Source organism: Prunus avium, chromosome 6 (genome assembly GCF_965620075.1).
Source record: "Prunus avium chromosome 6, drPruAviu1.hap1.1, whole genome shotgun sequence".
Lineage (NCBI taxonomy): Eukaryota > Viridiplantae > Streptophyta > Magnoliopsida > Rosales > Rosaceae > Prunus > Prunus avium.
In genome coordinates, this window is record NC_142289.1 from 11,163,296 (window position 1) to 11,175,718 (window position 12,423).

The window sequence follows — 12,423 nt, forward strand, 5'->3', positions numbered from 1 at the left end:
AGTCATACCATAGTCATAAGAATAAAATCCTACAACCATGATATGATGAGAAATAGAGCCACAAATATTACAAATTTACTTAACAACACAAAATCAGAGTCGCAGTAGCTCGTAGTTAAATATACACTAAGATTTTTATCAAACGGTTGACTACTTATAAATAATAATTACAAAAATCAACAACAAAAGCCTAGTAGCTTGGTTGAAACCCGCTTCCTTAAACTTCGCCTTGAATCCTGCACAATCTATTAGGGTATGAGCATTCTAATGCCCAGTAGAGTACCGTCAAACCCCTCAAGGTCAACTATCACAGCTAATCTAAGTGCCATGCATCAAACAACACAAGATACATAAATTATGCAACCATACCAGATAAATAAATTTGCATATGCGGTGATGCCATGAACTCACTCCCTTCTAATCTCACTAATTCATACCTTAGGGCAACAAGCCTGCATGTCCCATACCATGCGTTTTACCACTGCGGCTCCGAATACCCTAAAATATGAACTAGCGCCCATCCGTCCCTTAACTCAATTTTCTTTTGTTTACGAATTTCTCAACTTTCACTTTTCATCAAAGGCCATACTCCCATCATCTCAATATATTCAAGCCCTGCCCCCGTCACCTGAGTATATTCCACATTTTTTTTTTAACTTAGATATATCTAAAGCCTTCTCCCACCCTTTAGATATACCTCAAACGACACACACACCCCAAACACCACTATATTTATGATGGATATGTAATGCAGCGCAAACATCATTTATCTCTGTTGAATAATAACACAAATAATAACAATAATATTTCAGATTTAATCACATGAATAATAATATTCATCCAACGTCAAATAATATCCACGAAGAAACATCAATAATAATATTCAAATAACATCAAATAATATTCATCGAACAAATCAACAATAATATTCATATTTATAGTACTATATATAAGCAACAAGATTAAAAGTGACATAGCCCAATCATCGGGAAATCAGGAAACTCTACCTCATGTCCAGCTAGCTTAACCTTGTGCAGGTTCATCCTTGAAAGTACGCAGAGTAGAACACCTAATTAAGATAATTTACTGATTAAAATTCACTAGAAATAAGGAAACACGTTTGAGTGTCCTATTGGCGCACGTAGACCTAAAATCCCATAATACGCTCGATAAATTGTTCGACCCAATTGTTACTCCCTTAACCTCACGTCCAAGCAAGAATAGAACCAAGCGTCAAGGAAAAACTAATCTATTCCCATCCTATAATAGTTCTACTCTTTGGGATGTTTAAAATCAGGTGGTTCAGCTCTAGACTCATAAAGAAAATTTAAAACATCAATTTAAAACAAAAACTTCAGTTTTGCTAAACATTTGGGTTGGAACACGTTAACTTTGAAAATTCACTAAATATTGAGTTTAAATCAAAATAATGTAAAACTTTCCAGATCACAACTAGAGATAGAAACATTAAAAATGTCAAAATTTGATAAAAATTAGGGTTAAGGAAGCATGTCAAAATAAAAACCAAAAAAATAGACTAGGCTGTAGAATGTTCTTTTTTTCAGGTTTGTACACTTGTTTTGAAAAATCACCAAAATTTCAATTTAGAACCAAACGAGATAGAACTTTCCAAATTTGAAGAAGATATGTGACAGTAAAACATATTAAAATTTCATGAAAATCCAAGTTCAGAAAGTTTTCAAACACGTATTCAAAACAGGGCATGCGGTAGAATCAGAACAATTCCAACAACAGAGTCTCTACTTTGAAATTTCCCAAAAGAAATCAATTTAAATTCAAATGGCACAAAACTAACTTTGAAATAACCCTTGAGATATCCATTTTGACGTAACAAAATTCCAGAATGAAATTGGTACAAAATCACATCGAAATAATCTAGAACTTCACAGAAACACACTTTGAAAGAGATATATGTCATTGAGGCATTCTAACCAACACTTGATTTACAACTAGTACTCAAAGAGACAATATGAAGATGAACTTCATACCTTCAAAGAATCATTACTTGAGATGATAGTGGCTAATTTGATCAATGGAATGATAAGTAACAAGCCATTTGAAAGAAAGAACACATCTATAACAAAAAATTCAATATAATCAATTTACAAGTTTTGGTCATACCAGTTTTCAAAGAGTTATAATGGTTGTGTTTTGCTGACCTTTGGATATGTTATAAAGAGGAGAATTTGGAGTAACTATCATGAAGAAACTGTAGTGTTTTGAGCTTTTGAAATGAGTGTTCTGGACTGAAATCGAGGGAAGGAACTAGGGTCGAAGACTATAAACAAGTTCCACTCTAAACGTTCCCAAGGTGGCTATAGAAGTCCGATTGTAACACCCCGACCCTAGTTTAATTATCCATTCAATTATTTAATTAAATTTAAATATGAATTTACAATTTTGCCCTTAGGGAATGGGTAATTTGGTCACTTTCTAATCCGGAAGGATATTGGGGCAATGAGTGGTACTTTTACATAGATGGTACTGAGATGAGTCCGTAGACACGTAGTGTGTTCAAATCGGAGTTGTAACAAAAAAGATACGACAAAACATACACTCAGTGGCATAACCATAATATTTTCGAAATTGTTTTTAAATATATGATTTTTTTCCTCTCTCTCTCTCTCTTTCTCTCTCGTTGCCCACAGACCTCCCCTTTTTCGTTTTTATCTAGCTGGTGGCTCCAAGAGCCTTGGAGCCACTGTTGTGTAGATTCAGCTGCACCAAAATGGATTAAGCTGCATCCTCAACTTATGATACTCGCAAATGCACGAGCCGTTCGGTAGTATAGCGTATGTAAGTGCGAGGTCGATCCCACGAGGATTGGTGATTGAATGATTCAATTCATTTTCCCTACACAAAACAGAAATGAAAAAGAAAGGAAATAAATAAAACAAGGAAGAAAGAAAATAACTAACTCAAGTAGATAAGTTCCCAAGTTCAATTAGATTAATGGATTGATTCTAGCTAAAGTATGATTTAGCCATGGTGTGTGGTCATAACCTTGTGTTCCTAATTCCCTAATTTGATCATTTGTTGTCTAACCTAAAATTAAGCATTAGGAACCCATTAAGCATAGAAGAACAATTTAAACAACCAAGTATGTATCTAATCCCTGTTGTCGAATGTCCATACATACTCTTCCTATTCATAGTTCAATTCGAATTAAAGCATGGTGTATACTCTTAATTCAAACCAAGATAGCTAACATGCAAGCCTTAATGGTGATCAATCATTCAAACTAGCATATTAACTTATAAGCATAATGAATAAGAACATGAACCATAATTGAAACTTGGAAACTAATCAAACTTGAGACTAAAGAAAAGAATTTACATAATGAAAAGTAAAGTGGAACTAAGAAAAACTTAAGGAAAATTTCAACACAAAAGATTTCATTACAACAATTGAAAACTAGAAAGAGAAACTAAGAGAATTTGAGGGAGAGAAGGGAAGGGAGCTCTAGAGAAGTGTTTGAGAGCTCCCCCCCCTTGGGGTGTGTTTACAAGCTTAGAGAACTTCCCTATTTATAGGCCTAGGGGAAGTGAAAATCTGAATTCAATATGGCTAATGCATACAACACTTGTTTTATAAAATCTGAAATGGTTGATGCACTTGTATTAGAAAATCTAAATTGGGTGATGCACTTGTATTAGAAAATCTTGAATTGGTTGATGCACTTCACCAATAGATCCCACCAGCAGCCCTAGCTCATCTTCATGTCACCATGACCAAGCTTCCAACCAGAAATGATAGCTCATACCTAGCTCACCATGACCAAGCATCCAACCAGCACATGCTGAGGTCAGCATGACCAGCAACTTCAAGGGCTTACAACTTGGGCTTCTCTTAATCAAATTAGGACTTTAAGCACTCTAAATTGAAGTTCAGAATGTCTTCTTTCCAGCCATATGTTATTTGGGCCAATCCAAGGTCGGAGGAAGAAGTTAAGGCCGAAACAAATTGCTAACTCATTTTCCGCGCTGATAAGATCCATCCTGAGCATGGTTCTGTGTTTGCTAGGTAACGGACTCCAGATTTATCCAATGGGGCTGAATTTTGGATATGTTATAGTACACACCAATTGGAACAACTTTCATGAAGAATGTGGCCTCATTAGAGCTATGTAGGTTGTTGAAACAAAGCTTGCAATATGACATACGGAACTGGACTGGCAGGGGGCTGTAGCCAAAATGAGTTTGTCTTTAAGCTCTTCATCCATTCATCCAAATTAGGCCTTAACATGCTTGAATTGCATGAATTATGCTCTCTAAAGCCATCAATATTACCTAAAGCTCAATGAACTGAAAGATAAACACAAAAAGGATTAAAAGCACAAGTTTAACTCAAAAACATAACCAAATCATAAGCTAGAAGGGTACAAAATGATATACAATTATGAACCGATCAGCCACCACTGCCAGTGTGTCACCACCGGTCCCAAAAGGACCGCCTCTCCTCCCTCTACCAATCCCACCCCATCCCAGCCACAATCCACTGCTGCTGTTGCCGGAAAATGAAAAAAACCGACCGGTTTTGACGTAAAATTCGTGGAGCTCATTTGGGTGTTTCTGGCAACCAAATTTTGCAAACTTGGTATGTTTTCTCATCCTTTCAATGTGTTCTAACTGCTGGTTGTGGTATTTAGGAGAAATTTTTGCATTTTGGTGGTCAAATAAGCTATGGAAGTTTTACCAATTTCGGCCCTCGATTCCGGCCCCTTCTAGTGACTTTTTGGGGTAGGTCCAAGAACAAAAGTTGCTCCATTCTATGTACTGATCATGTAGGTATAAGTCTTGACTGGTGGTTTGGAGTTTTTCCTATTGCCGAAAATTGATTTGGATACCCACGTGCTGCCGGCGCGTGGGCCACTTTTTGGCCGGTCCTTGAGTCCTAAATTAATCATCATGTCATCCCGAGCACGACGGTATGCTCGGATATGAATTTGGTTATCGTTTGGCCGTCGATCAGATATCGCATATTAGGCGTTATCCGGGTTGGATATGTTCGGACCGTTGGATCAACTCCAATTTAATATATGTTGATCTAGACATCCCTAGGATCGTGTAGGAATTTGCAGATTGTGAATCGGAGTCCCGGGTGCTCCGATTCAATAACTTAAAATTTGCGTTAAACGATAACTGTCCGATCGTGCGATTTAGAGCGATCCAACCGTTCGATTTGGACCAAACTTGCAGGATGTGTATTCTAAACCTTGTTGAACCCTTAGGAACTTTCGGATTGTAAATCGGAGGTCATAGGCCCCACAAGTCCGGTTGGCCAAGTTTGGGCAGTTTGACCCCTCGGTTGACCATGAGTCTTCCAAGGTAGTTTCACCCTTCGAGAAGTACTAGAACGACCATGTAAACGAAGTCTTGACCATTATTTGAGTGTTTTTTTTTTAAAATTATGTTGGGATTAGGAGTTTGTTTTATAGTATCTTATGGAATTCTTGGTTATTATATTAACAATTGAAGTTATGGAATGGGCGAGCTTGGGATATTGGATTGGTGGGTAGTGAAAGTGAGCCTTGGGCTCGGTTATGATTATTAGTAAATAAGTGGACTTTTGTTTTTAAGAGTACTTTGTTCTTTGAATATGGAATTTATTGTATAATGAGTTTAGATTGGAAATTGATTCAATATGGATTGCTTTGATTATGGGATTTATAGGTTTATATATATATTGCTTAAAAAGGTGAAATTTTGACTATTTCGATTTTGAGGATCTTGGTTATTTTGAATTTGGATTTATGTTTGAGAAATTGCGATTCGTATTATGATGAAGTAATTGGGCAAAATATTAATATGAGTTTGGGGTACTTTATTGATTTTGTTATGTGAATATGTAATTGCACCATGCTAAGTACCCTCTCTTGGTTGTTGTACCCACACGTGGCGTTGGATGATTCCGGTATGTGGGCATATATGGTTTGTGTTGTACCCACACGTGGTGTTGGATAATTCCGGCGTGTGGGCATATATAGTTTGTTGTTAGTTCATCACACGTGGCGTTGGAATGATCCGGCGTGTGATGAAGTTGTCTGCGCACATAGAACATGGTTTGGTTGGGCCACGCACATCGTTGGATGTTCCAGCGTGTGTGCTCATTGGGACACTGGTTACTTCACCACACGTGGCGTTGGATTATCCAGCGTGTGGTAGAAGGTCTGTACACTTGAGTTACTGTTACTTTACTACGCGTGGCGTTGGACCTTCCGGTGTGTAGTAAAGTAATAGGGAGAGGAAAAAGGGATAATTCTAGAATTTTCTTATTAGTATTGCCAAAAAGGATTGTATGTTATTTGAACCGTGATTTTTGTATTAAGAACTACGTGTGGCTTGATCCCTCACAAAGGGGTAAGTAGGTAGCCTGGGGTTGAACCTTGGTGCAGCCGCAAAATAAACTGTTTGGTTATGAGGCCAGAGGCCTGTTTATTTGTCGGGTGTAACGTACTTTGTACATGCTGATGATTGGGAATCTTAAACTGTGTTTTTGACAGGTTGAAAAATTTGGTAAATGTTCGTTTTTTAGGGGAGACTCTACCAAAATTTCGGCAGAAAATCTCGTTCCCCTTTTCCTTATATTTTTTGGAAAAGAGGCTATAGTATTGGTAAGTGGGCCTGGCATTGGTCTGTTGTCGGAATTTCCACAGGATTCGTCCCAGGTTCCAAGGAATTCGGGCGGGTCCTGTCACCGATCAACCTAAACTTTTGATATATTATAATAGACAACATTTCAAACAACTTTGATGAAGGAATCAAAGTCATTTGAGTACAGGAAAATCACAAAAACATATTGAAACCGAGCATACTATTGTGAAATCAGGAAATGGTAAACTTATTGTGATCATACCAACTTTTCGGAGTCTATACTAGTTAGATTGAGGTGAAATTGGAGCATGTTATAGGAATCACATAAATGAACAACTTTTATGAAGGAAGTTTTCTCATTTGAGCTTTTGATATTTGAGTTCTCGGCTACTCCAAGGATGAAAATATTGTGAATGAGGAAGAGAGAGTGATGATACAATGAATGATGAGGATAAGAATAAATTCATGATTGAAGAGTCTTAGGGTAGGTGAGTCGTGAATTTAGAAGAGAGTGATGATACAATGAATGGGGAGGAAGATAATAAATTCGTAAATGGTGGATTTGAAAGCTTGAGGAAATGGGGGAAGAATGGGAGGAGGGTGGGTTGATGCCCTCCACGTTTCAGATTTTTTTTTTTGGCCTACAAGGGTATTTTGGTAATTATACACTCATAGGGGTATTTTTGTCCAACTTGAAATCAAACACACTTAATTTAATAATCTCAATCCAAAATCACTTGATAAAATACCCATAATCATTCTCCACCATAATATTATTTTTCACTGAAATGTGAAAATCTACTTTGAAATTTTCGGGGTATTATGGATAAACAGAGCCCATAAGTGCAGATCCAAGTCTTAGATTTGAGAAAGGGTTGTGGAGTAAAACAACTGCAGCGATCCAGTGGCAAACCAAGTAAATTTTAGGGATAGAGAGCATTTGGGTTTGAGATTTGATGGGAGGAGAGACACAGGTAGACAGAGTTGTGGAGGGGTGAGAGGAAAGAGAGTAGATGAGGGAGAAGTGATGGAGCAAAGGGAGAGGAATTTCAGATGGAGAAGTAGAGGATTTATGGGCCAACATGAGAAAATACAAGAGAGGAAGGGCTTTCAAAGGGAAAAACTGAAAGGAAAGGAAAGGAAAGTAAAGTAAAAGAGCCACACAAAAAGGAGGCAGAGTAGCCACACCAGAGGTGGCGGGGGAGCTGCCCCGAAGGACGGAAGGAGGGGCACCAGAAGAGGACTGTGGAGATGAGTGAAATTTTAGAGAAAAAGAGATTTAATAGATTAGGCATTCAAGTAGGTAAAATTTACCTATTCCCTCCAATAAGGCAATGTTTTTTTTATAAATGTGGATAAGGCCAGTTGGCTACTTAAAAAACAAAGACAATTTACATTTTAAAAAACAAAGTCAATTACAAAGTCAATGTTTTTAAATAAAAAAAAATGTGGATAAGGTATATTTGATCTCATTTACATTTTATAATAAAATGTCATCTTCTCTTGCATCTATTTTATATAAAAATATATAAAAAAAAATTAATACAAAATATAAAAATAAATAATATAATAATGATTTCTACAATTGCATGGTCTATTCCATTAAAATGACCATTTTTTCCAGACTAATAGATAGGTAAAATGTCACTTAGGTTGTTATAGTCAAGGTCTAAAATATCGATGATATCGGAAATATCGGTAGTCCAAAAACACGAAAATTTTGATGGAAATATTGGGATATTATCGATATCGATAAAAATTGATTAAAAACACACGGAAATTGTAAGAAAAACTTGAAGATTTTTATTGAAACTTTGCAGGATGTTTATCTATTAGTTTATCATAAAAAATTGGAATGAAATGCATTGCGTGATGGATTTAACTGATTTAAGTTGATTATATAGCGAGCTGGCAAACACTGTGAGTGTTGGAAATATGTAGTAATTAATGAAAAAAGATTAAACACACCATAATCATTTATATATAATGAATTACTACAAAAAAGAATTCAAAACAAAACCATGTATATATATAAATATTTTAGCATATTTTCACAAAAACATAAGTGATATGATGGTTTAGGTGTTGAAGGAGTAAAATGGTAGGGGTTCGAATCCCCTTGGTGTCTTTTTAGAAATTTATCCTAGATAATAAATATTAACTTGCAGACATTTTAAAGACGTTATAAATATTACACGCCAAAAGTATAATCACAAACACGTACGCAGCTAAGTTGGATAAGGCACTGGGCTGTTCTCACAGAGGCAGAGGTTCGAATCCCTCCATGCGCAACATGGAGAATTTTCAGCATTTTCCATGTATTTTTGGGTCAAAATATCACGACATTCTCGATATTATCAATAATTTTGATAATATCGCGATATTTTGAGGTTCGAATCCCTCCATGCGCAACATGGAGAATTTTCAGCATTTTCCATGTATTTTTGGGTCAAAATATCGCGACATTCTCGATAAATATCACGACATTCTCGATATTATCAATAATTTCGATAATATCGCGATATTTTGAGGTTCGAATCCCTCCATGCGCAACATGGAGAATTTTCAGCATTTTCCATGTATTTTTGGGTCAAAATATCACGACATTCTCGATATTATCAATAATTTCGATAATATCGCGATATTTTGACCATTACGGCTTGAATTTGAACGAAAATATCGACATTTCTGTACTGCGTCCACTAGTCCTACCTAATGAATCTTTCTTCTTGTTGAATCTCCAGTTTCACCTCAAAATTCCAAATGGGTAGCCTCAAGTTCGATCATCCACATGAAAACAACAGTAATTCTTCACTAAGCCACTTCCAGTTGAGCCCTTCAAGATGCTACGAGGAATACTAGTATGAAGGCATTTTGATTTGAGGGGGCATGTTAGAAATGCAAATCAATCAATGCATGGTTTGGTTGGTGAAATTGGACTGTGGTCTCCACCAATATTCATTAATTTACCAAACTAACATGTATAAAGTGGTTAACCTTTGAAATAGGGTAGCTGCTGTCTTTAATTTTTCTTCAGATAGCTTTAAATGCTATCTTTACTATATAGTGAGTAGTAAGGTCACTCTTAAATAAAGATCTTGTTCCTTCCCTTACTTGTTTGAGAGAGGTGTGATATAGGTGTGCACCAGAATTATTTGGTATTAGTTTGTTCATCCTTCAGTTTCACATCCAATATTCCAAATGGGTAGCCTCAAGCTCGACCATCCACAAGAAAACAACAGCAATTCTTCCCCCATGCAAATGACTAGCGCTCTGGATCCTGTGGAATTCAGGAGGCAAGGCCACATGATGGTAGACTTCATAGCAGATTATTACCAAAACATAGACAAGTACCCAGTCCTAAGCCAAGTCGATCCGGGTTATCTCCGAAAGCGCTTGCCGGAGTCCGCCCCAGATAACCCAGAGCCCATTGAAACCATCCTCCAAGATGTGCAGGAACATATTGTTCCTGGCCTAACACATTGGCAAAGTCCTAGCTTCTTTGCATACTTTGCTTCAAATGTTAGCATAGCAGGGTTTCTTGGTGAAATGCTTAGTACTGGGTTCAATGTGGTGGGCTTCAATTGGGTGTCATCTCCAGCCGCAACTGAGCTAGAAAGCATAGTCATGGATTGGCTTGGAAACCTGCTAAGGCTTCCCAAGTCTTTCCTTTTCTCTGGCAATGGTGGTGGTGTAATACATGGGAGCACTTGTGAGGCCATTGTTTGCACCATGGCAGCTTCCAGGGATCAAATGCTGAGCCGAATTGGTGGAGACAACATAGGGAAGCTAGTTGTGTATGGGTCAGACCAAACACATAGTGCACTTCAAAAGGCTTCCCAAATTGTTGGAATCAACCCCAAGAATTTCCGGGCCATCGAGGCTACAAGGTCAACAACATTTGCACTATCACCCGAATCTTTAAAATTGGCAATATCTTCAGACATAGAAGCTGGGCTGGTGCCATTGTTTCTATGTGCCACCGTTGGAACAACCGCGACCACCGCGGTTGATCCATTGGGCCCACTATGTGATGTTGCGAAACATCATGGCATGTGGGTTCACGTGGATGCGGCATATGCCGGGAGTGCATGCATTTGCCCAGAGTTTCGCCATTTCATTGATGGCATTGAGGGTGTGGATTCATTTAGCTTCAATGCACACAAATGGTTCTTTACTGGACTCGATTGTTGCTGTCTCTGGGTTAAGAATCCAGGAGCGTTGATAAGTTCACTCTCAGCCAATCCCGAGTTTTTGAGGAACAAGCCGACAGATTCAAAGCAAGTGGTGGACTACAAGGACTGGCAAATAGCCCTAAGCCGGAGGTTCCGGGCCATGAAACTATGGCTTGTGCTTAGAAGCTATGGCGTGGTTAACCTTAGAAACTTTCTTAGGAGCCATGTCAAAATGGCCAAGCTTTTTGAAGGGCTTGTAGCCATGGACCAAAGGTTTGAGATTGTGGTGCCTAGAAATTTCTCCATGGTTTGCTTTAGGGTTTCACCATGGGTTGCAACAAGTAAGGGCACTCCAACAACTCCAACTTCAAATAGTTTTCATCAAAATGGTATTGAGGATAATGTTGAAAAATGTACAAATGAAGTCAATTGCAAGTTGCTGGAGGCCATCAATGCATCGGGTCGTGTATTTATGACTCATGCCGTGGTTGGAGGTATGTACGTGATACGGTGCGCAGTGGGTGTAACCCTAACAGAGGAAAAACACATAGCCATGGCCTGGAAAGTGGTGCAAGAGCATGCAGATGTCATCCTCAAGAACCATGGTGATGATGGTGATGCAAAGTTGAAGCTTCCATTGTTGGACAAGATTGCATGATAATTAGAATATCTCAGTGCAGAGAATGTATGAATAATTAAACCATACAAATTTGTAATGTCTATGTTTTCCTTTTTAATTTGGCCTGTCTGTATTAATTTCTACGTTAATGTTGGTAGTTTTTTTTTTTTGGTTACTTCGACAAAATAAAAAGTGTAAACATGTTATGTGTTGATTAAATAAAATATATTATGAATTGCATAATTATGTTTTTTAGGAGATTTCTTATTGAGAGGGGCAATAATATACTAAACTCACACATACTATACAGATGCTAGAAGATTCAAATTCAGGACATTTCCTGCGAGATCAATTGCTCCAAACCACTACACTATAGTTCCTTTGCGATTGCATAATTATGTTTCGATTGGTAATGTGTGATCAAATATTTGTTAAAGTTAATAATTGATTGACAATCCAAAAAAAAAGGTTACTTGATTGTAATGTTTTATGTTTTGAAATATTTTGGATTGCATGGCAACTAGAAGGCCACGTTTGTGGCAGGTTGGTTGTTGGCCAGCATAAAGCCTGCTATTGAAGTGGAGTGTACGAACAGTGAGAGAAACGTATGACATTATTGTTTTTTATGGGTAATTACCATGAGACGTATGATATTGTTTTGCGTGGGAAGAACAAGACTTCTTCTTCTTCTTTTTTTTTCAAAGGAAAAAAAGAAAGTCAGGTGTGATGTATTGAACCACATATCTTATGAGATCAATTATATGTCTACATATCTTATGAGATCAATTATATGTCTATGTTTCTAAAGTGGCAACTCAAAATTCTAAGCATAATTATGCTAAAATAATTGAGATATTTAGTTCCCCCGTCCCTTGTCATTTTGAATTAGGACAGATCACCTCCTAGTCGAGTCACAAGTTCACAACACAAGCACAGTCGATGCGTTGAGTTTACAATGTAGCAAATGAGGAGGCCCTCCTAGCTATGTTGAGATTACTGAAATTATCTGTAGGAT

At 37.4% G+C, this 12,423-nt stretch overlaps 1 pseudogene; it reads left to right on the forward strand.

Moving 5' to 3' along the window:
- The first annotated feature begins 9,713 nt into the window (after positions 1-9,713).
- LOC110760942 (phenylacetaldehyde synthase pseudogene) lies at positions 9,714-11,608 on the forward strand (annotated as a pseudogene).
- The last annotated feature ends 815 nt before the right edge of the window (positions 11,609-12,423 follow it).